This window comes from Camelus bactrianus, chromosome 3 (genome assembly GCF_048773025.1).
Source record: "Camelus bactrianus isolate YW-2024 breed Bactrian camel chromosome 3, ASM4877302v1, whole genome shotgun sequence".
Classification (NCBI taxonomy): Eukaryota; Metazoa; Chordata; class Mammalia; order Artiodactyla; family Camelidae; genus Camelus; species Camelus bactrianus.
Window position 1 is genome coordinate 47,777,700 of NC_133541.1, and position 23,810 is coordinate 47,801,509.

The 23,810-nt window shown below is 41.3% G+C and overlaps 1 long non-coding RNA gene across 1 annotated transcript in view; it reads right to left on the minus strand.

Moving 5' to 3' along the window:
- The window catches only part of LOC141576314 (uncharacterized), a 361,571-nt gene extending 337,992 nt beyond the window's left edge, over positions 1-23,579 (minus strand). The window contains exons 1-2 of the long non-coding RNA XR_012504666.1: positions 23,421-23,579; positions 8,065-8,195 (exon numbers count right to left, since the gene is read on the minus strand). This is a non-coding gene — a long non-coding RNA (uncharacterized LOC141576314). The remainder of the gene's footprint in view (positions 1-8,064; positions 8,196-23,420) is intronic.
- Positions 23,580-23,810: the final 231 nt, after the last annotated feature.

The following is a 23,810-nucleotide window of genomic DNA, read 5'->3' on the forward strand; positions in this document are numbered from 1 at the left end:
TTCCCTCAAGTAAAATGTTAAAATGTCTACAGACTCTAAGAACTTCCCTCTCAAGGAAAACAAATCATTATCATGCAATACTCTGTACCAGCCCCACCCACACCAAATTTATTCTCATTAATATATATTTACTCTCATTTTCTCATCTTCCAATGTTATGACCCTTAATCTGATCGACTATTCATCCCAGCTCCCTAGATTTGAGTATATGCAGTTGTCTGTTCATCGTGTCCCTTGTGATAAGTGTCCTTGGTAGGTTGTCAGCTGCCTCTGATGGGTAAATCTATGTTCTAGACTCACTCAAAGTGTGGTTCTAGGATCAAAAATATCAGCAGAACCCCAGGTCTCACCCCAGATCTCCGGAGGCAAAATCTGCCTCTCAACACTCCCCGCTGGAGGACCCTTATGTGCGCTAGGTTAGAAACCACTCCTGAGAAGTAAGGAGTTCTCTGCCTAAACTGCAAGGCACTTAAACTCCTGACACAAGCTGAGAGTCAGTCATTAAATGTTACCTGTGTCACCAGAGTGGGGTTTTATAGAGAGACAGAGGGAATGTATGAGAAATGGTTGTTGTTACTATTTAAATTTTGACTCCAGAATTTATGTCCCTTAGACAAAGTACTTGGAGAACTCAGTGACTCTATATACTTAACTCGTGTAAATATCAGAGAAGTTCAAAGAAAGGAGAGCTTGATGTGGGATTTTCCAAGGGGGAAATACCATGGAGAAAGTTGGACCTGAACCAAGAATTGGTGGATAAGGTCCTGCTAAAATAGGACTGCTTGGAAAATCTTCTAAACCCAAAACAGATGGATTGAGTTGTCAGGTAGTGCTTACCAACCATGTGAACTTTAATAAATCACTTTGTTTCTCCGAGCTTTAATAAAACCAGAAAGGAGATGTGGCACCATGGAAACAAGATCTGGTGTCAGAGGACCCACCTCCAATTCTCCCCAGATCGTGTCACCTTGGAGAAGTTAAGTTCCCTTACCTTCTGAGCCTCACCATCCTACTGAAAAATGAGAGTAATATCTGAGAATCCAATAGAAGAAAAGGTGTACAAAGTTCCCGGGTCAGCATCTGCTACAGAATAGGTGGTCAACCAATATTATTTTACCTTTTCTCCTTCCTTCTATCTGGCCAAGAATTGGGCTAAGACAAATGTGAATTCAATCTAGATCTGAGGTGGGGAGGCAATCCAGTTTAGGAAAATCCTGGAGAGCTCAAGCTGATTTGGCAAGAAGTAAGGGTCATTGTGCAAAGGTGAACACAGTATTTTTGGAAGACCAGTCTAGCAGTGCGTCCAGAATGGGCCAGAGAGGCAGTGAATGGTGCTGGTGAATTGGCAAGTTCACGGAAACCCAAAAAGGACTTTGTACCTACTTTCACAGCACATCTGTGTTGGTCGTTGTCTCTGATCTCAGATGTACGCTACACTTCCCTTTCTCTAACCTGTATATTTGGGTACTGGATTTCTTGCCAACTGGCCTCCAGGTAGGATCAGCCAGGGGGAGGCCAGAAGGCTTGAAGTAGAAGGAGGAAGGAAGCTATTTATCCTTTCCTCTCCCCACCCAACGTGGCATCTTAGGCACTACTTCTTTCTCTTGGGAGCCTCCAGCTCCAACAGGCAACCCTGGCCTCTGTGCTCTCAGTTCCCACCAGGAGGCCTCTGCAGAGCACCCAGATCTGCCCAACAGCCCCAGCTCTGGGCTCCAGTAACACCTCCACCCTCTGTGGTCCTTCTGGTCTCGGGGTGGGAGTAGCTTCCAACCACTGCCAACCTCTGGGTTGCTATACCTTCTCCTCTTTGACCTCTATGTTTAACCATCACCTGGGTAATAACACCATAATATAACAAAACTATAGTATAGTTTCCTGTACTATATGATTCCTTCTGTCAAAAGACCAAAAGTGGTTGCTGTTTCCCAATTAGACCTTATCCACCATAGCATCTACATAAAAACACATCTCATATTATTTTGTATGATTACATGGGTTTCTTAACCTTGGAAAATATACAAATAAAAGCTACATAATGATTGCTCTTTCACTGAAGAGTAGGAGAAGCTGGGGTCAGAATTCTCCAACCAAAAAATATCATAGATCCATTAATACAGAATAATTATTAATCTGTGAATTTAATGGTGCCAATGAGCATGTCACATTTAATTTAGCATTTGCATGGATGATCTGCAAAGGTGAATAACAAGCACAGAAATTATTCCCACAGATATAATTGGGAAATGTGGCAAATACCCAAAAAGATGGTGAAATGATCTAAAACAAACAGAAAAACAAACAAAAAAACCACCTGACAGCTACAGAAATATGGGCAGGATATAGTGGTGAACCTCATAAAAATGCATAGCTGAATCAAAATAGTAAAAATCAGACACTGCCTGAAAAATCTACATTTGTATAGTTAAGAGAAAGTAATCCAAAACACAGATATTCCATGGGTAGGAAAGAAAGTAAGAAATGAATAAAGCTGAGAAAACCAAGGCCTGACAGTGCAAACTTGGATCTAATTTTGAAATATGATGGAGGGAAAGGAGCCTAGCTGAGTTGAGCTTTAACTATGGACACCCGGTGCATCTTTTTTTTTTTTAAGCAACAACCACCAAAAAAATGAGATTCTTTCTCTCTCCGACTTCCAATCACTCCTCTTAATTTACAGACTATTGATTAAGTCATACTTGCGATGCCCTGTCCAATTCTGCATACCTCCATAACAAAAACGAGAAAAATACTAAGAATTGCAAGGCCTCTGAGAAATAAAATCTGAAAGACACGGAGCTGGAGGACATGAATGATAAAGGAAGTTCAAAGAGCCAGATTGGCTGAACAACACTATTTCTAGCACAGACCCATAGAAGATCAGGCATACTGTGTGGGACAAATTCCAATTAGAGAATAGATCTCAGTGTTGACCTAATTATCTAATGTCCAGCTCTCATTTTTATGGGATGAATCCAGGCAAGAAAAATAAATTCTTGGAAACAAAACTACTCTAATAAGGAAAATGACTTCCTTTCTCCATGAAGTCCCAGATGGTCAAAACACAGAAGCCCAGTATATTATTTACTTTTTGTTCACTTTGAACCTTAAATCCTTCTATAAGGATAATATTGACTTCAAGGAGTCCAGACAGTATGTTTCTACATAGTCAAGAAGGGTTTTCCTTTATGGAAACAGGAGTTCAAAATAAGGACAAGAACTCTTAACTCTCTAATGATACAGCCGGCACAGTACAGCAGCCACCAGGAAAATCACTTGTAAATTATTAGGTGAAAGAATAAAGGATTAAAGCAAAACACTCACATCTCCATGTTAAGCTGGGCTGTTATAATCTAAGTATTCATGAGAAACCGTTTTAGCATTTAGAAGGGGGTGGGAGAGAAGCAATCGGAGTCAACTGTAATATACTGAGGGTTGGTCACGTGATCTAATTACAGAAATGAAAGCAACCCAGGAAATATGTGGTCTATTCAAGCCTGCAGGGAGTAGGAACAAAGAATATAATTATACATCAAGCCTGTTGATTAAACAATTACTATTTAAAGCAGATATAGATTTAAAATTAATTTGCTTTTGCATTCTGAGGATTTGGCGACTGAGATAAACAGTGTTTGAAGTTTAATTATCCGTGTGTAAGATGAAGGGGCTCATTTCAATTTGGTTAGCACTGCAGAGCCTTTTGGATGCTGTGAAAGGAAGGATCCGACCTACTGCAAGTCCCAGCACTGCCGGAACGTGTGATTAAAATGAGCAAGGAGGCTCCCTCCGCCTAATCCCCAGAGTGTGGTCATATCACAGGAGACATTGTGCAATTGCAAATTAATATTTAAATGAATGCTAGTCTGAAGTTTACCTGGAGGGGGAAATACACTCTCTCCAAAAGAACAGAAGAGGGCCAGCCAAAGAGTTCCAGACGCCACAGCCATGAGATCGGGGGAGTGGAGACCTTCACGCATGTTTGAGCAAAGAGGACATCTACCTGCCAGCTACTCTGAATGGAGCGATTCTTATCAGAGGCCACGTGGACAGTGTCCCAGGGCAGAATTGCAGGGCCAAGGGGTGGGCAGGGTGAAGGGTGAATTGGAGCTGGAGCGCCAGAGAATAAACAAAATAGAAAATTCAAAAGTTAAAGAATGACTGCGGAGATGCACAGAATTGTGTGTGTTCACACGTCGACAATGAAATCCCCGGGGACAGAATTTCCAGACATCAGACCCAACTCACTAGCTACTATGGGGGAACCCACGGTGCTTGAAGGGCCTGGAGAAGAGGATGCTGCCTGGGATGGTGGCTTAATAGAATGGGCTGGAAAATGGACAAGCTTGAGTGTGAAGGCCAGCTCTGCCACTTTTCAATTTTGTGACCTTCTCAAAGTATCTGGCTCCCCATGTCCCTCCATCTCATTGGCAAAATGGCTTTCACTCTCTCCTCATAGGGTGGCTGTAAATATTAAATACGGTAATGAGTGAAAACCTCGGTGTTTTCTCCCTACTAAAATCTCCCAGCTACTGTATAGCACAGGGAACTATATTTAATATCTTGTTGTAACCTATAATGAAAAACAGTAAGAAAAGGAATATATGTATGTATATGTATGACTGAAGCATTCTGCTGTACACCAGAAATTGACACAACATTGCAAACTGACTACTTCAATTAAAAAAAAAAAAAAAACTCCCAGGAGCTCCCCAAAGGTTTTTGGGTAAAGATGAATCCTTTTAATGCCTACAAGGACTGGCGATAGGAAGACCCAGCCCCCCACCCACCTTCTCTTCCCTGCCCCCACCACTCTCCCCTCACCAGTCCCACAGACCTTCTTTCCGTCCTCTGTTCTCTCTCCTGCTCCAAGGCCCACCCGTTTACCATCAGGTCTGCCTTAGAACACCTTCCCTTCCCCTCTCCAACCAGGCACCGTCTATTCATTCAGCTCATCTCAACTCATGTTACCTCAGGTGGCAGTTAGAGGCTCAGGCTCTGAGGACAACACATCAGGTTCAAAACCCAAACTTTCTATCTGCGTGACTTCCATCCATCTAAGAGCCAGCTTCCTTCCTGCAAGATGGGCGTGAAGACCAGTACCTACATCATACACTTGCTGTCAGGGGCACGAGAATCCATGCGTGTGACGGCCTCAGCACGAAGCCTGGCATGTGGGCAGCCCTGGGAAACTGCTCGCCGTGCTTCCCAGGGGCCCCCTTCCACGGCACTCGGCATGGCTGCAGTTGTACATCTGTGGGATTATTTCCACATGCCCATCTCCCCACCAGAATGGAAGCTCCAAGGAGGCAAGAGTTTTCCTGTGCTTTGTCCACAGTATAGATTCAGTTCCTAGCAGAACATACTTATTCATTTGCTGAGAAATAAATGAAAGAAAATGCTGAGCATAGAGCCTGGCCTGTAGTGGGCCTCAATAAGTACTAGTTTTCAAATAATAATCCACTGATAATGTCAACTGATAAATGAAAAAAATCGATGTTCACTTTGCCCAGTGGTTCTCAACTGGGAGTCACCATTCCGCACCCCCAGGGAAGACTGGCCATGTATGGACAGGGTGGGAGAGGAGGGTAGGGATGCTACTGGCGTCTAGTGTGTAGAGGCCAGGGGTCTGCTCACCGTCCTACAGCACTCCGCACCGCCTTCACGCAACACAGACAATCCAGCACAAGACGGCAATAGCACTGAGGCTGGGATGCCCTGCATTTGCCTTCTGTCACATTTCCCTAATCACTTAATTCACCAGTTGAGTTCTAACAGGCAAATCCAGCTTAACATACTCATTCTCACCTTTCATCCCCACCCATTCCTGCAGGTCCAAGGCCATCTGTGCCTCTCCCTCTGTCCCCAACTTCTGTTGGCCAAGCTGAACAGTCTCATTTCTTCTCACTCTTGTGTCCAGTGTGAGCTTAACACATGGGGATGTGGGTGAGGCTGAAGAAAGGCCCACACTCTAAGACATTTCTTGGGCTTCATACACATATTCCTGTTTTCAGCAGAGCTTTCAACAGAAGCCAAAGGTGAGTACCACTACTTGGTTTTTAGGACAGAGCTCTGTTTCAAATGTCATGCTTCAGGAAAGTTCATGTAGCCAAAAAGTAGAGCAGGGGCCGACAGGTAGGATCACTCATGTGTAATACAGAGGTTACTCTAAGACGCAAAAGAATTTGCTCCAACAGTGAACCCTTTGCTCAAAATTATCAAGTATAAAGTCACAGAGATGAATTACAGGATCCAAGAAAAAGTAGGATAACGAAACAAAACTGTTCTGAAGTGGCAACACAATGTCAAACACACCAATACACACAAATGCTAGAGGTTAATATAAATTTTAAAACTCAACATTTCATCAATTGCAAAAGACGACATGTTCACAATGGTTAAAAGTATGTCAAACAGAAATTACAAGTGTTGGCAAGGATGTGGAGAAATTGGAACCCTTGTGCATTGCTGGCTGGAAGGCACAATCATTTAGTCACTGTGGAAACCAGTTTGGCAGGTCCTTGAAAAAAGAGTCACTCTATAACCCAGAAATTACACTAATACCAGTATAACCTAGGCATATAACCAAAAGAATTGAAAACAGATGAACAAGAACCTGTACATGTATATTCACAGTAGCACTATTCACAAGAACCAAAATGTTGAAGTAGCCCAAATGTCAATCAACAGATAAATGGAAAAACAAATTGTGGTATATCCTTACAATAGAATATTATTCAGCCATGAAAAGGAAAGAAGTACAGACACATGCTACAGCATGGATGAACCTGCAAAAATAGGATGTGAAACAAAGTCACGTATTACATGATTCCATTTATATAAAATGTCCAGAACAGATAAATCTATAGACAGAATGCGAATTTATTGCTGCCAGGGGCTGGAGGAAGGGGAAAATGCAGAGAAATGCAGAAAAATTGCTTCATGGGTAAAAATGTTTTACCTATTAATACAGATCATCATCTCATTTAAATTCAGATGGAAATGTTTTGGAACTGAGTCGTTCACTTTAACAATGGTTAACTTTATGTTATGTAAGTTTCATCTCAATAAATTATTTTTTAAAGCATGTCAAAATTGCACAAAATCGACAAACACTGAAAAAGAGAACACTTTAAAATGGAAGTAGATGCCTGTAGCCTGAGGGATTATATGTAATTTTTTTTTTGCCATCTTAATATCACTTTCTTTTTCAAAGTAATACACATTGGCTATAAACACTTTAGAAAATACATAAAAGCACCATAAAGAATGTATAAGGGTCTATTGAGACTATTTCTAGTTTTTCAAAATATATATTCTTTAATGTCAATGTTAAATTAGCTCTGCAACCAAACAGCAAAATAAAACCAAGACCCTGTGCATTAAGTACGATAAACCCACACAGTTGAACTTCATTTCCACCAAAGCTTTTATTATAAGTTCTCTATGGGCAAACCAGACTAGGGGACCAAGGGTGCCAGGGAAGCAGGTTAAGTATGTGACTTTGGGGCAAAACCTTCTCTTCTATCCTTCCATCCATCTCAGACAAGTGTGTCTGGCTCTTACCAGGCTGGCAAAGCCTGGTCTCCGTGGGACAGTTTGAGAAAGCCTCCTTCACCATGTCTGAGCCATCGACCCTCCATGAAGGAGACTGGAATTTCTACTCCTTTCCCCTGCAGAGCCTCCTTCCTGCTCACAGCAAGAGTTCTCCATGAACTATTACACTAGTATATGCCAGGAATGGGGAGATGGGGGCTTAGCATCCTCAACTTCATGAAAAAAAGATAATCATTTCCTCAAAATTTGCAAATGATTGTGAAATGTACGTCTCACCTCCCATCCCTCTAAATCATTTTGAGCATGAACACGAATAAAACGAAAAAGCAGCAGAAAGAGGAACAGAATGCATGGAGCTCGGCTCAGCGTAGAGTGGAAAACTTACCAGTGAATTAGCAACTACCAATGGCCCAAATTATAGCTGCACTGGGGTGGTAACTGTGTGTGGAAAGACTGAGAATGCCATCCCACCTCACAGATTCTGAAGTTTTGGTTCTGAATGTTCATTCTTACCTTCATCCATCAGTGCTTCTTTCTCAGTCCAATTTCACCATCAAAATTTCAGCTCCAACACCCCTCTTTTTCTTGCAACAGGTGCTCCTCCTGTTCTTACAGCAAGACTGCTCAGAGCGCATCACCTCTACCTGATTAAAAAGACACGATGTCAAAGGTGTGTAAGTATCCTAAAGATATATTCTCCCTAAAGAAACTGGTAGGACCAAAAGAGCACCCCCAAAAAATGGTAAAGGAAATTTTAAAAGGTAACTGCCAGAATCATCAAAAGCAAACAGCAGTGAATTTTTCAAGCCTGGAGTTGCCTCCCTGGCCTGAGAAGTTGATCATACAGCTGGATGGAGGGTACTGATCCCTCTGTATTTCCCCAGGGAACTTAGCATTAATGGTTTCCCCAAAAACAGTTGCTTATGGAAGCATGACAATGAGCAGAGAGAAGCAGCCGGCTGGCCTTGCCTCTGCTCCTCAGTGTGTATGATGCCCAGACAGACAGAACCCACAGTAGGGTCTCACTGATGAATGCCCTCAAGAGAAAAGGAGAGACAAATATTTAGCCAAATGCTCAATGTCCTCTTGTTCTGTCTTGTCATGATACACAGACAAAGAAGATACTTCTGCTCATCTTATACCAAGCCAAGCACTTCATATACATTTACACTGCATGGTTCCTATCTCAACCCAAAACCTACCCTGGTCATGACTTTGGAGGCAGTTGCCTAAAACTGGGGCCTGATTTTACCCTGGGCTGTACAGAACTCACTATGGGGTCCAAGTGAAGACTGTGCAGAGGTGGAATTTAAGATCTTCATTTCCATATAAACTGAAGTGGCCACCAGATGTGAGGCACTCATACCCTAACCTGGGAGAAAATGGAAATGTCAACATGCCCCCCTGAGCAGTTTGGTGTCATTGAATTTTTCCCGGGACACTCTGTACTGCCTTGTAAATATTACCAAATCCAATTTTAGGTGGCTTCTGAAGCAAGGCAAGTGGTCAGGATTTATTCAGGCCAACATCTGGAACCATGCATATTCCACAGAGTTAACTCTATGAAAAAGCGAAGTCATATCCTGGGATTGTCCCCCACCAACCCCTCCTCTACCAGCCTAAAAACCTTCACAGCACAATGTGTCTCTAAGATGCCTTAAGATAGCATCACAAAATTGGACAATAGCTGGCTGCAATCATCCCCCAAACTTGCCAAGCTCAGGTATTTTTCAGGGTGGAAAACATCTAATGGCCCTGAATACTTCCTTTGGTGCTTTTTTTTTTCTAATGCATGGCAAGAAGTTCACTCTCCAGCACTAAACTCTGCCAAGGAACCCATCTCAACCTCCCATCAAACTTCTAGAGAAATTTCATTCAAATTTTTTATTAAGCTTTTCCTAAATGCTCAGTACTTGCAGAGTACTTTGCAATCATTTAGTAGCCTTCTCCCAAGTCACACCTAGAGACAGGAGATTGCCCTCTCACTATCAACACTTCCTTTACAGATGGAGACCCTGGAGTCTCCAGGGAGGTTTACAGCTAGGTGCCAAGATGAAGTGCAAGTCTAGGCTTCCAGACCTCTGTCCCAGAGCCCATCACACACAGACAAAGAAGGGGCGGCTGAATCCCCTGGGAAGGGGATCAATGACTAAGAAGTCTCCCCGTTTGGTTGCTGATTGTTCATTTCCCATTAGTTACTCCTGGGAAGGCTTCTTATATAGACAAAGGTCTATCTTAACATGTTCGAAGGTGCTGCTTATCAGGAAGAAGTAACATATTAGGTAGCCCACAGACTAGTAAATTTTCATGTATCTGGACAACCAGGTATCACCCACATGAGAACAGGTCCTGAAACAATGAGACCTAGGACAGGTCAGTTTGGAAAAGGAGGCTAAAAAGGAAGAGGAGAATGATTCACAGCAGGGGGTGGTCTAGGACCAGAATACAGGAAATAGTAGGGGAGGGTAGCGATGGGGCTGAGAGAGAGGAAATGAGGGCACAAGACACTTGGCTGGATTGAAACACAGCAGGAGGAACAGAGGAAATGAAAATCAGACTTTGCTGAATTGACAAATCCTCCTGGGCCCGCACGGCCTTTACCAGCATACAGGGAGGAGACCCCGGAGAAGGGGGATATGACTGGTCTTTAATACCCTGCCCTCATTGGCACCAGTCCTAAGGGAACAGTAAGCTCTCAGAGAGCTGTAAGATTGGGTGGAGTGTCAGGAGAAGTCGGAGAAGAGGAAGATGCCGGAAAGCATCAGAAGCTCTCCAGTTTGGGAAGAGTGGAGTGGGTGAGAGGTCCTGGAATTTCCCATTGGGGGACCATTCCCAGGCCCATCTCCGGGGGAGGAAGGCGTGCCGGCACAGTCCACGCCATGGTCAGGCATCCGTGAGTGCCTTCCAAGCCCATCTGGGATCTCTGATCTCCTGGGGAAAGAGCCTGTGAGGAGAAGCTGGCAACACCGTGCCCTGTCCCAATTCTGGCATGAGAAATGTGCTTATCAACTCCATGATCCTCCTCCCATTTCTCATCCTCTCTCCCCACATCTCCTCTATGCTCTAGGACTGCCAAGGTAAAACTGTTAAGAGCTATGGTTTACTTCTGTGATACAATGTAATTATTGAGTGGTACACACTGATAAATCTTATCTAAAAAAAAATAGAAATTTAAATACATGAAATTGCCTATGGATTCTCCTTTACATACAGTCTTCACATTTTAGCTTCACAACTCTCCATGGTCTCATCCTCGCTTCCTGGGATACTCAACCCTTGATGCTGGTCTCTGGCTACTTTCACATCTATCAGGATCCACCCCCAAGGGACAGGGTCTAATGCTCCTGACCTTTTCTGATAACCTCTCCTGATCATCTTTCTTAACATCGAAACAAACCTGTCCTACGTTCCATTCCCTCAGGGCTTTGCTCAGTACTGTCTATTCTGATACACTAACCTAGGCTAAGAGAGCATAGTTGCCTTATGGTTTGTTGAGAAAATCAAAGGAGGGAAATCAATATATACAGGGGAAGCATTAATAATGTCACTATCCATACATCAGTCCTCAGATGCAACAAACTGACATCTCAGCAGGGACTGAGAACTCTCACCTAAACCAGTGGTTCTGCTCCAGGGAATTTCAGGTGTCAGGGAGGGTGGCCTAGGCGAGGAGAAGACAGGAGAGGCTGCAGCTTTGATGCTAGCATTTTATAAGCTAGCTGCCCACTCCTCGTGAGCTCGCTGCCTATCCTATAGCCAGTCCACATTTTGTTTCATTCAGTTGTATCTGGGGGGGAAAAAAACCTTTGATTGACCTATAATTAATAAAATAAACTGAGGGACACAAGAGTGATAATGTACAGTTAGTTCCCAATTATGGAAAATAGCACGCCTTAGGGCCAAATATCTTTTAAATCTTCTGCGGTTGGCACAGAACCATGAAGGACTCATTCCCCAAGACAGGGACAGAATTGCTTTCATTCTGGGAAAGTCTGTCACTTTCCAGCTCTGTGTCATGGGACAAGTTGTTCAACCTCCCTGAGCCTCAGGAGCATCATCTCTAAAATGGGATGAATACACCTATCTCATCAGGTTGTGAGGAGTCAATTTAATTATATAATATCTGCAAACCACATAACTTAAGGTTTGTTACACGGTAAATATGTTTAAAAAAAAAAAAAGGCAACCGCAGCAGCAACTCCCAGGCATTTGGAAAGGGGAAATATTCAGCCTTCAAAAGGTACTCGAAGGTAGATGTACGATCTATGTATTAGCCAAGAGACTTGGAAACCACCTGGGTTTGGGAATTTCACATTGCCCTTTGAGACAGCTGGCAAAGCCACCAAATGTCTCAACTTCAAGGACAGGAATTTCTGCCCTCGAGATAGACATTACCTGTCTCTGGCCAACCCAGCGACAGAGCAGAGGGCCTGGCCACCCCCTGCGAGACTGCTTCCTCCCACCAAGCCAAGGGCATACCCATCCCTGTCCTTTTCCTGACCTCACCCTTTTCCACCCACTCACTCCCCACTCCCTGCCTGGCTGCGGCTGCGAGAGCCTGCCTAATCTCAACTTGGGGAGTACTCTTTGCTTTTAAAATGTCTTGCCCAGCTTAATCAGTAACCAGCCTCCCTCCACTGCCAGTTAGTAGCTTGCCCTGACATGAGCTCCTTCCCCTGCCAGCCGGCAGATGTGTCTTTTTTAGGAAGATTCAATTCCCAGCCTGTGCCCTTCTGCTAATGACAGCCTCTCTCTCTGAAGGTTACCTGTCGCCAGCCAGCAATCTTGCTCATGAATGCAAAGTAAAGTGGGTGCTTGCCCTGACCTTGGAAAAGCAGATCATTCTGTATGCAAGTTCTGAAAAAGAACATTTGACATTTGCTGTCTTCTCTGTATCAGAATTGTGAAGAGGAAGTCCCTCATGTGGCCAGACACCCTCTTAGGTTCGGGGATGTGGTTTGTGAATGGCATTTGTCAACTAAGTCTTGCGATGATATTCAGCAGGCATGATGTGGAGAAAATGTTAATGAAATCTTGCCTAACTGCAGGAACACATTTGAATAGAATCAAAGTCATATGTGGGATTTTTTTTTCTCATATACTGAGTCTTTTCTGCATATATTAACCTTTTGCCAGTTTTTTTTTTAAAGCACAAAGCTAGGATGATTCACTCATTCGATCATTCTTCAAACATTTATCGAGCATCCATTACGTACAAGATTCTGTACTAAGCACGAGGATGAAAAATTGAATAAGGCAGAGATTATTTTAGGCAAATAATCTATTATTCAACATTTTATGCTGAGAACCTAACTTCTTAGTTTGCTAAAAACAAAGCAAAAAGACAATATACATTTCTGGACCTTTGTATCATTTGGAAATAGACAAAGGGAAAGACAAATAGTGCAAGCAACCAGAATGGATGGGATAATCTTTCAGAAGGAGAGGGTCCCGACTTGGTATTGTTTGTGAAATAATCTTTCAAGCAAGAGAGGCCTGCAATGGCCAAGCTGGGCTGGCCCTCCTTTACCAGTCTCTGCCCTGCTGCTTGACACCACTGATAATGAAATCCAGATAAGCCCTGCTCTGCTGGTGGTGGTACAAGGCATCACTTAGCAGAAGCTTCCTAATGTAGAGCTTTTAGAGAATTTAAGGACTCACTCTGTCATCATCAGAAGTGCATGCTTCCATTGCTGAGTCAGAAGAACTAAACTGGAGCTGAACCAGAAACAAATGGTGAGTCAAATGAAAGACTGAAGCTGCACAGCAAAAGCCCCTGCTACTAAGACTGCCCGGGTATAGTGTAGAGTACCTCTGCAAATGCCTAGGGCCCACTCATTCACGTAACAAATGGTTATGAAACACCTCCCATGCATCAAGAGCTGTCCTAGGTGCTGGGGACAGAGCAGTGAAGCAGATAGATAAGGCCCCATCCTCAGGAAGCTTGTATTGTAATGGAGAAAGCCAATACATGAATAGTTTAAGTTATAAGGGTGAAGGAAAAAAATTAAAAGATGAGCTAAAGAGTAACTTGTGGAAGGCACTTGCATTGATCCAGATTTCATTGCAGACAGCAGAATCCACTCTAGCTGGTTTAAACAGAAAGAGATTCTATAAAGCAAATTCTGTGATTATAAAATTGTTAAGATGGTTGGAAGAGCAAGTTTTAGACTGACCCCTTAAACAATCCCTAGCCTCTGCATAATCTGTCATAAGAAGCTGTTGCAACTCAGAAAAGAAATTTATGGTTACCAAAGGGGAAAACCCAGGGAGAGGAATAAATTAGGAGTTTGGGATTAACAGATACACACTACTATATATAAAACAGATAAAAGACAAGGTCACACTGTATAACAGGGAACTATATTCAATATCTTGTAATAACCTATAATGTAAAAGAATCTGAAAAATATTATATATTATATAAAAATATTATATTTATATAAAACTGAATCACTATGCTGTACACCAGAAACTAATACATTATAAATCAACTGTACTTCAATTAAAAAAAAGAGGCTGTTCTATTAAGAAAGCACCACACCCCTGCTGACTACAGAACCATTCCAGCCCCCAATGCAATTAAAACAGCTGCTGCAGAGCCACAGAATCAGGAAGCTGCCCTTTGCTGCTACACATTGTAGCTATAGCTACAACTGCTTGCTCCAGAATCATACCACTGCTGCCAGAGTCCTTGGCAACAAAATAATGTTTGGTCCCACCAAAATGGAGACCTTGTGAACCACTAAATGGGTACCCTGCACTTTGTTCCTGGAAACAAAATCATTTCTAGGATCCAAGTTCCAAGAAAGTTTGGGAAATGTGAACTTTAGTTTTGCTGTCTTGGCACAGGAAAAGCGAGTCTGAATGGATGTTAAACAACCCAGTCTGTAGTAACTACCACACCACTTTGGAAGGACAATCAAGGAATGCCTCTGGGGGAAGTTACTTTTAAGCTAAAACCATGTGAAGAGTTGAAGAAAATTTCCAGGTACAGGGGAAAAAAAAAAAAAGCAAAACAAGGGTAACAACTCTGGGCATAGTGATTGAAGGCAACAGAGAAATTGAAGGAGTTAGGAAAATCTAGATCAAGCAGGGCTTAGGAGATTGTAGTAAGGAGTTGGATTTTATTCAGAGTACTAGGGAACCAAAGAGAGATTTATGAAGGGGATCATCATACTCTGATTTGTATTTTTAAAAGAAAATTCTAGCCTCAAGGTGGAGAATGGATTATAGACAACTAATAACTGAACCAAAGAAACGAGAGAAAATTCCTGAGGATTAGAGATGATGGTGGCTTGTGCGAGGACATTGACTACAGACGTTGACACATTCTCTGTATTTTGTTGGGAGAATGACAGGATTTCAGAATGAATTAGATGTGAGGATTAACAAAAAAGGAAGCATTACGGAGTGCTCCCATGTTTCTAATCTAAACAAAGAGTGGATTCAACTGAATAAAATTGAAAAAGGAGAAAAATAAACAAACAAACAGAGTGGATGATACTGATGATATTCCATTTACTGGGTTGAAGAACAATGGGGAGAGCATGTCTACAACTCACCAAGTCCTTGATGTTTAAAAAAAAAAAAAAGGCCAGTTATGGAGACAGGTGGGAAGCAGACTCAACCACTTGTTTTGCTCTCCCAATTGGCCACTAATCTCATTCTTCAGTGTATTCAGAGTATTCTGACGGTTCTAGAGTAGTGGGTCTTAAACTTTGTATATGAAATACTCTGACACAGGTGAGATCCACACTTAGACTGGGATAAAGGCTTGCATGGTAAGAGACATGTGGGGCAGTACAGAATAGTTTGGGGAGTTGGTGTCTAACATTTGTGGGAAACAAAAGTCATCAAATATAAAGCCATTTGAAGGGGGAGAGGCTGAGCTCTGCAAAGTCACGTGCATTTAGGACTGTGGCAAGTCAAAGCCCACGTTGCCATTTTGGCACAACAAAATAAACCACAGGTCACCTACTTTCACATCTCTCTGCTCCCCACCTCTCTATTCCCTTCCACCATCAAACCCTGGCTGGAATTAGAATAAGATGCTTCTTGGGTTTTATGAACTAGGAGTTCAACAATAAAATAATGTCAAAAGCAGAAATGTAGATTATCATCTCTTTATAAACACAAATACTATTAGTGATCAGCCTGTGAGTCACCCAGAAGAACAAACTCAAAAAGCACTGCTCTAGACCATGCCATCTTCTCTTTGACAAATAAATAAACTAACAAGAATTTAGAAGTCTAAGCAAGAGATAGAAAGGGAAGCTGTGCCTGTGCCGTGCCTCTCTTAAGCAATCAGAGCTCTGAGAATAGCTCTGTTGCTGGGGTAGAAGCAAATAATCTTTTGCTTTCCCTAAGCATTAAATCTTCCACATGTCTTTAGCACTCTCCATGGGCATACTGGTGCCAAAGCAGAAAAAGATTTAATTTCATGTTGCTAGGTTTTCACTTTTCTGCGGTTAATAAAGAGGCAGGTGCAGTCAGCCAGGCTGTTTTAAAAAAAAAAAAAAAAAAAGGAGAGAGTTAAAATTGTTTATTTGGCCAACTTCAAATCTTGCTAAACCACAGTATAAGACAACTCATAACTTATTCCCAGCTCTCATATCTCAATCACTTTCAAGGGAAGTGCTTCTGAAGGTATTTCATACTGACAAATGAAATTATTTTACCAACATAGGGCATGCTAAGCTCTGCATGTAAGAATTTTTGAGCCCTTCTCCCACCCCTCTAAATAGAAAAGATTTAAGTATGTAACATACTCAGCCTAAGAGTAGGGTTTCTAGCTGTCAGACTGATGAGTTGTGGGCTATAGAGATGCATATCCAGTGTTCTCCAGAGTTAAAGCTTAAGTCAGAGTCAGCTGTCACCTGATAAAGGGAAGTTGATCTATACAAAAAAAAGATTGAGTCTTCCAAAGGATTGTGTTTAATAATTAGTAACTAACTGGTTGGATGAATTTGGCCAGTTTCCTTGTTTTGGAGCCACTAATTTGGGCTTAGTTTCCATCTTTAGTCCAGTCTTTGGCTGTGTTGGGATTTTTGTTGAGTGCTTACACCGAAGTGTAAGGAGGAGAAAACAGAAGGGGCATGAGCCACAGTTTGTCATTTTTGTCACCTAATAGGAAAATGTATTCATGTGTAACTTTTCTTTAGACTCTCTTGGTTCTGAGCAGATGGCAGATATTTAATACATGTCTCTCGAATATGTCAATGAATCATGGTACCCATCTGGTGTAGGCAAATTCTACACTGGGGATTGTGGTTCATCTATGACATACATTCCACTTCTCTCTTATGGAGAAAAAGCAATGGTGTCTGAGGGAACAACCTCATTTGAAGAGATCGGCCAGGCTGCCTAGGAGTAATCTCAACCCATTTTCCAGAGATAAGCTTAGATATCGTCATGAGACCCTTGATTCTGGCCAGTGAGAAGGAAAGGAGGTTTCTGGGAATGGTGTTCTTTGTTCTTAGGGGAAAGTAAGAAGCAGCCGGCTTCCTCTTCTTCACTGTATGTGAATAAGCAGGCTTGTATCCCTAAATGTTGCTGGCAGCCATTTTGTGAACACAGGAAAACCAACCCAAAAATGAAACCAAAGCTTAAGACAGAATGAAGAGATGGAGAGAACCTGACCTTTGACATTTGAGTCACTGAATCAATCAAACATAAAGCCTACTCTATTTCCAAACTGCCTGCTGTAAGACCTAACAAATATCCTTGCTGTTTAAGCCCATTTGAGTTTGGTAGTCTGTTTCTTGCAAATGAATTTGAATGATATGAAAACTGACACCATTTGCAAAAATATTTTTTTAAGTATTATTTCAAATAGTCAGTTTACCTCTCTTTGAAATAGACAATCAGTAATTAAATTTTGTATTACTTAAATATCCTTAACAGTCAATTCTCACTATAAAGCTGATTTTAAGAATTGAGTCTACAAAGGCAAAAAGGAAAATCAGTGCTAATAGCATATAGCTCCTCCAGAAATTAGGCTCTCATTCATGTCAGTGTTTTACAGCAAATCTTACACTTTACATACAGTTTTGTGTTCTTACAATTTGGTGATATTTAGATGAATCTTTTACTTTTAGGCTTTACTTATTCTTGGGAATCTCTAATCAAAATCAATAAGACCAATGAGTTTATCTCAAAGCAGAAACAGGCTCACAGACATAGTAAACAGATTTGTGGTTACCAGGAGGAAAGGGGGTGGGAAATGATAAATTGGGAGTTTGAGATTTGCAAGTATTAACGACGATATATAAAATAGATAAAAAATAAATTTCCCTGTATAACACAAGGAACTCTATTCAATATCTTGTAGTAACCTATAATGAAAAAGAATATGAAAATGAATATGTCTGTATATGTATGACTGAAACACTATGCTGTACACCAGAAATTGACACATTGTAATTGATGATACTTCAATTAAAAAAAAATCAGTACAGAAGCAACTTAAGCCATATTGTAAAATGGAGAGGAAAGCCACACCCAGCCATGCCCATCTGCTCTGTAATTAATTACCCCTTCTTCCACACACCCAGTGAAACACCCATTCCCTAACTGGGCAGTTGGGTATCAAACAGTTCACTGCAGGATAGCATAACCGCTAAGAGCTTGGACACAAATCTTGACTCTGCTAGTTATTAGCTGTGTGCTTTGGGTGAAATACTTAATCTCTATAAACCTCCATTAATCCTACTGTAAATGAAGATAATAGTTGTATATACTTCAGACCATTATTATGTGGATTATATAAGATAATGCATGAGAAGCACTTAGCATAGTGCCTGGCATGTAGAAAATGCGCAAGAAACATCATTAATATTCACTTTGTGGTGTAAGTGATCAATGGGTTTTACCTGGAGGGAAGATGTGGGCATTTTAAAAATGCAGCTTGAGAAACCAAATTATTATCTAAATGAGTGAGGTTTAGAAGAGAGCTGCTTGGGGAGAACAGGCAGAGTGAGACACTCCTCTCCTTAACACTGAACTCCTAGCTCCCTCACCAGGACTTAGTCTGGATCCCTCTTCCGTCCTCCATCATTATGATACTTAAGAATTAACTCTGATTCCTTCACATGGAGCTCAGTGAAATAAAAGGTAATATAGCAGGATGGTAATATCATGGATTGATAAAAAGACAATTTTGAGTGTTTCTCTTTTTATCTAGAATATAGAGAATGGATAAACATACAAAGAAATTAAAAACAAACCAATATAGTCTGCTGATACTGGCTCAATTGCAAGAAAACCAAGAAACTGCTCGAAGGGTGAGGTTGAAAGAATACTGGCAAGAGTGAAAGGGCTGTACCTCCACCAGCTGAGTGTGACCTTGAGCAAATCACAGCACCCCGCTAGACGTCAGTATCCTCCTGTGTCAAAAGAAGGGCTTGGATGTGAACCAGTGTTTTACACCACATGCTTCCTAGGGCCTGGTCGGGGCTGTTGAGGATGTGAGAAGAGAGGGCGGGAGGACTGGTCCTTGGGGCTCCCTCATTTGCTCTAACCAAAGCAATTTCATGATCACCTTCTTTACATAATTCTGTTGCAGCAAACAGTTTGCACACACACATGCAAAAGACTAAGTCAATGGTCTCTAAGGTTCCTTTCAGCTCTGAGGCTTGTCAAGGTTTCCCTCATCACGGCTCTGGTCCCCAGTCCTCCCAGCACAGTTCCATCTTTCCATTTCCACTGAGCAGACAGGGGATGTTCTCAGCCAGGATGCCTCCATGCTCCTTCCATAACAGGAAGGCCTAGAATGTCACAGCTTCATAACTTCTTGACCAGGACACACCTAGAGCGACGTGTTAATGAGCCCACAGAGACACTGGGATGCGGGGGGGTAACGTGAACAGTAGGAAGCTTGACCCTAGGAGCAGTGACAGAGAGGCCTTGGATTGTGCTGTGCAGGTTGCTGAATCTTCTTAGAAGTTCCTGATCTGAGGTTTTCCCTGAACCAACAATCTTTCCCCCATCCAACCCTTAAAATCACCAGAGAAGACAGACTAACGAGATCTCCTCTGATTACTCTTGGTATATTTGATTTATTTGTGTTCCTCTAACTGTCCTCTGAGAGTCTCTGTAGAATCTGAGACAGAGTTTACCAGGCTAAGCACCATGGTCTATGAAAGTTGGCTTTCACTGGTCAGAAATAAGGACTTGCAACTTTAATTTTAATCAGATCACAATCATAGATTTTCCTTAGACAGTCTATTTACTAAAACGTCTTAATTTTTTCCTTAAATTCTGAAGTGGCTCAAACATACCAAAAAGCATAGAAAATAAAACAAACATTTGTGGACTCAGCAATCAGCTTTGTCAAAGCTTAAAATTTTGCCTTCTATCTTTAGAGTTTCAGGGTTTTAAAGGGAAAAAAAATATTGCAGATATGGTGAAAGCCATCCCATTCTTCTCACATTCCCCTCTGCAGAAGGAAGTATTGTCTTTGATTTGGTGTCTTTTACTTCTATTCATGTTTTTATAATATTTCACAAATTATAAAATATGTACTATACATATAATATGTAATGTATATATGTAACATGTAATAATATTACATAGATGAACTACTCACATGTAAATATGTATGTATTCATCAACAATACATAACATTATAGTATAAATATTTTGCAACTTCATTTTTTTGGTTCAAGATTTTACTTTTAAAGTCCATCCACATTGTATATTTATACAATGGAATACTACTCTACCATAAAAAAGAATAAAATAATGCCATTTGAAGCAGCATGGATGGACCTAGAGATCGTCATTCTAAGCAAAGTAAGCCAGAAAGAGAAAGAAAAATACCACACAGTATCACTCATATGCGGAATCTAAAAAAAAAAAAAAAAAAGACACTATGAACTCATCTACAAAACAGAAACAGACTCTCAGACTTAATAAACAATCTTATGGTTACCAGGGAAAGGGGGAGGGAGGGGATAAATTTGGGAGTTTGATATTTACAAATGTTAGCCACTATAAATAAAAAACAGATTTTAAAAGAAGTTTTTTTTTTTTTTGTATAGCACAGGGAACTATGCTCAATGTCTTATAATAACCTTTAGTGGAAAAAAATATGAAAACAAATAAATGTATATATATGCAAGACTGGGACGTTGTGCTGCACATCAGAAACTGACATATTGTAATTGACTGTACTTCAATAAAAAATAAATGAACAAGAAAAATAAAAATAAAAAAAATCTTTTCCTACAAAGTCATAAAGGTGTTTCTGTATATTCTCTTGTACAGGTTTTAACATTTTATAATTTATACATATTCAGTCTACTTGGAGTCAAATTTTTATTCATGGAATAAAACAGATAGTTTTATCTTTTTCTACAGAAGTCATCAATTGTCTCAGCACCATTTATTTTTTTAAATCTGTTTTCCCACTAATTTACAATGCTACTACTATCATATGTCATATACTATCATGTATTAAGTATTCAAATAAGGGTAAAATTTATTTTGGAATGTACCAGTCTATACTCCAATGTACTATCCTCCTATTTTGATTATTTTAATTTTTAATAAATCTTATTATCCAGTAGGTCAAGTCCTCTTGTCTTGTTCTGCTTTTAAACTTGTTTTTGCTATTCTTATCCTTTTGGTTTTTCATACAAATTTTAGAATAATATTGGAAAATATTTTAAAGCTTTTGGGATTCTGAATTGTGTGTTAATTTGAGCATCATTACAATATTGAATCTTGCCATCCATAAACATGATATAGTTACTTAAGTCTACTTTAATGTCTTTCAAGAAAGGTATAATTTTTTTCTCAAGATGTCAAACATTTATTAGATTTATTCCTAGACACCTTAGAATTGTTAGTCCTTTTAAAAAATATTACTTAAATTACATTTTCTAACTTTGAAAATTTTCTACTTTTGTGGCCAGTGTATAGGGATCTTCGTAGTGAATGCTGTGATAGACCACCTGGATCCCCTGTTAAGCCCTTATTTGCTGGGCTTATTTGGGATATGCTACTGGCAAACAGCTCCAGCTGTGGGTTCTCTCTAGCAAATGCCTTGTACCTGAGGTCACACCCCTTTTCTGTGGAATCCCAAATGCACAGCCTGATTAAGTCTTCATTCCCTATCCCTCTCTGATTAGCCTGGACAACTCTGAAGGGCTGCCCCAGTTCTAGAACTTTCCTACCAAGGTCTTCATTGAGACTACACTCCCAGCTCATCTTCCTCTCAATTAAGTCCTGCTTCTTTCCTGTCCTGCCCACAGGTATCAACCTTAAGAACATGCTCCCTGCAGGTTCATCTCTATTTCACAGTGTGCTTCCTGGAAAACCCAACCTGAAACAGTCCATGAAAACAATGCTAAAATGAGGCTTTGTAATTCTGTCATCCTTTTCATGACTGGCAGTAAGGACCCATCACTGGCACACGGGAGAGGTAAAATTGTTAAAACTTCTGTTAGCGGTAAACTGAGAGGGTATTCTTGTGAAAGAGTGCATAAGAGAATGTGATTTATCAGGCATTTGAGAAATATGGGGCAAATAATAACTACATGAACAGTGGAATTGGGTGACTATAGCTAAGATTTATTAATCCTTTGAAAAAGAGAAAAACAGAAATTAATGGTCAATTAAAAATTAAATATGAAAGCCAAAGATCTTCCTAGCATCGTGTATATCAAGTGGCTCGCACACCTTGCAGCCTGGGGGCAGAGTAAAGAAGAAATGCTAAGGACCAGACACAGGACTTACCCATAAGAAAAGCCAAGCTCCAAAGAAGATGAACCTCTCAGTTCATCCCGGTCAACTATGTAAGTTCAGAGCCTAGACTGGGAAAGAATGAACCCTCTCACAGGAATGAGGACTCCTGGATTCCCGCACCTGAAACTCTTTAATCTCCACCTTCCCAGAACCCTCGGAGCTTGCAGAAGTGGCCCACCCCTCCTTGTTAAGGTCTACTTCTTTCCCTCTCTCTTGCAGGACAACATGTAACCCCCTTGGAATCTGCCTCCACCTCCCCTCCTGGCAGCTAAGACCACAACTAAGGACATGCCGAGCCTGATGAAGAAGAAAAGAACCTGCCAAAAAGCGGCTGCAGGACCTCAAAAATGTGTCCCAGCAAGGGCCAAGAGAGTATGCACTAGACTGGATGCTGAGGACACAGGCTCAAGGGAGTGTTGAGGGCAGCGTGACAGGAAGTGGGATTTAACACGGGTCCATTTAAGGAGGGTAGGCAAACACCCTGCGAGGAAGACTCCCAGAAGCCTGAAAAAGCCATGGCCCAGGGGTTCACAAACTACACTCTGCTGGCCAGATCCAGCCCGTGCCTTATTTTTGTACAGCCCACAAGCAAGAAGGTGTTTTCCATTTTTAAAGGGCTATAAAGACAGAAATGAACTTATTTACAAAACAGAAAAGGAATCACAGGCATAGAAAACAAACTTACAGTTACCGGAGAGAAAGGTGGTGGGAAAAGATAAACTGGGAGTTCGATATTTGCAGATACTAACTACTATATAAAAAATAAACAACAAGCTTCTTCTGTATAGCACAGGAAACTCTATTCAATACCTTGTAGTAACCTATAATGAAAAAGAATATGAAAATGAATATATGTATGTATATGTATGACTAAAACTTTATGCTGTACGCCAGGAATTGACACATTGTAACTGACTATACTTCAGTAAATAAAGATAGGCAAACAAGGCTGCTTGTGGCCCACAGAGCCTAAAATATTGACTTTCTGGCCCTTTATAGGAAAAGTTTGTTTGCCCCTAGTCCACATTAAGTGAAGGGAGAATGCCTGAATTGCCAAGGCAGAAAGCAGGAGAAATAGGTAAAGACTCAAGTAAGCAGGCCTACCAGAGTGGACTTACCGCGTCAAACTGAGAAGTCCACAGGATGACGGTGCTCCCTAGGAGGCCCAAAGCAATAAAGTGCTGGTGAGAGGGGCACCAGCCTCCCTAAGTTCAGTGGTGGCCCCCGTCTGCAGGCCAGGAATGATGGTTGCAGAGACCTTTACTGAGCTGGGCTCACTGAGAGCGAAGGGGATACTGGGACCTTGAAATAACAGAGGCCAGGTGACAGCACTTAACTGTTGGGTGCCATGGAGATGCAATTATCATAATGAGTGGCAGGGGTGTTAACGCTGATTCTCAGGAGAAGGTTGGGTTGCTGTTACACAATGCAGGCAGGGAAGAATATTTTGGCATTTAAGTGATGCACCTGGTGCCTCTTGGTACTATTTTGCCCAGTTTTGATGGTAA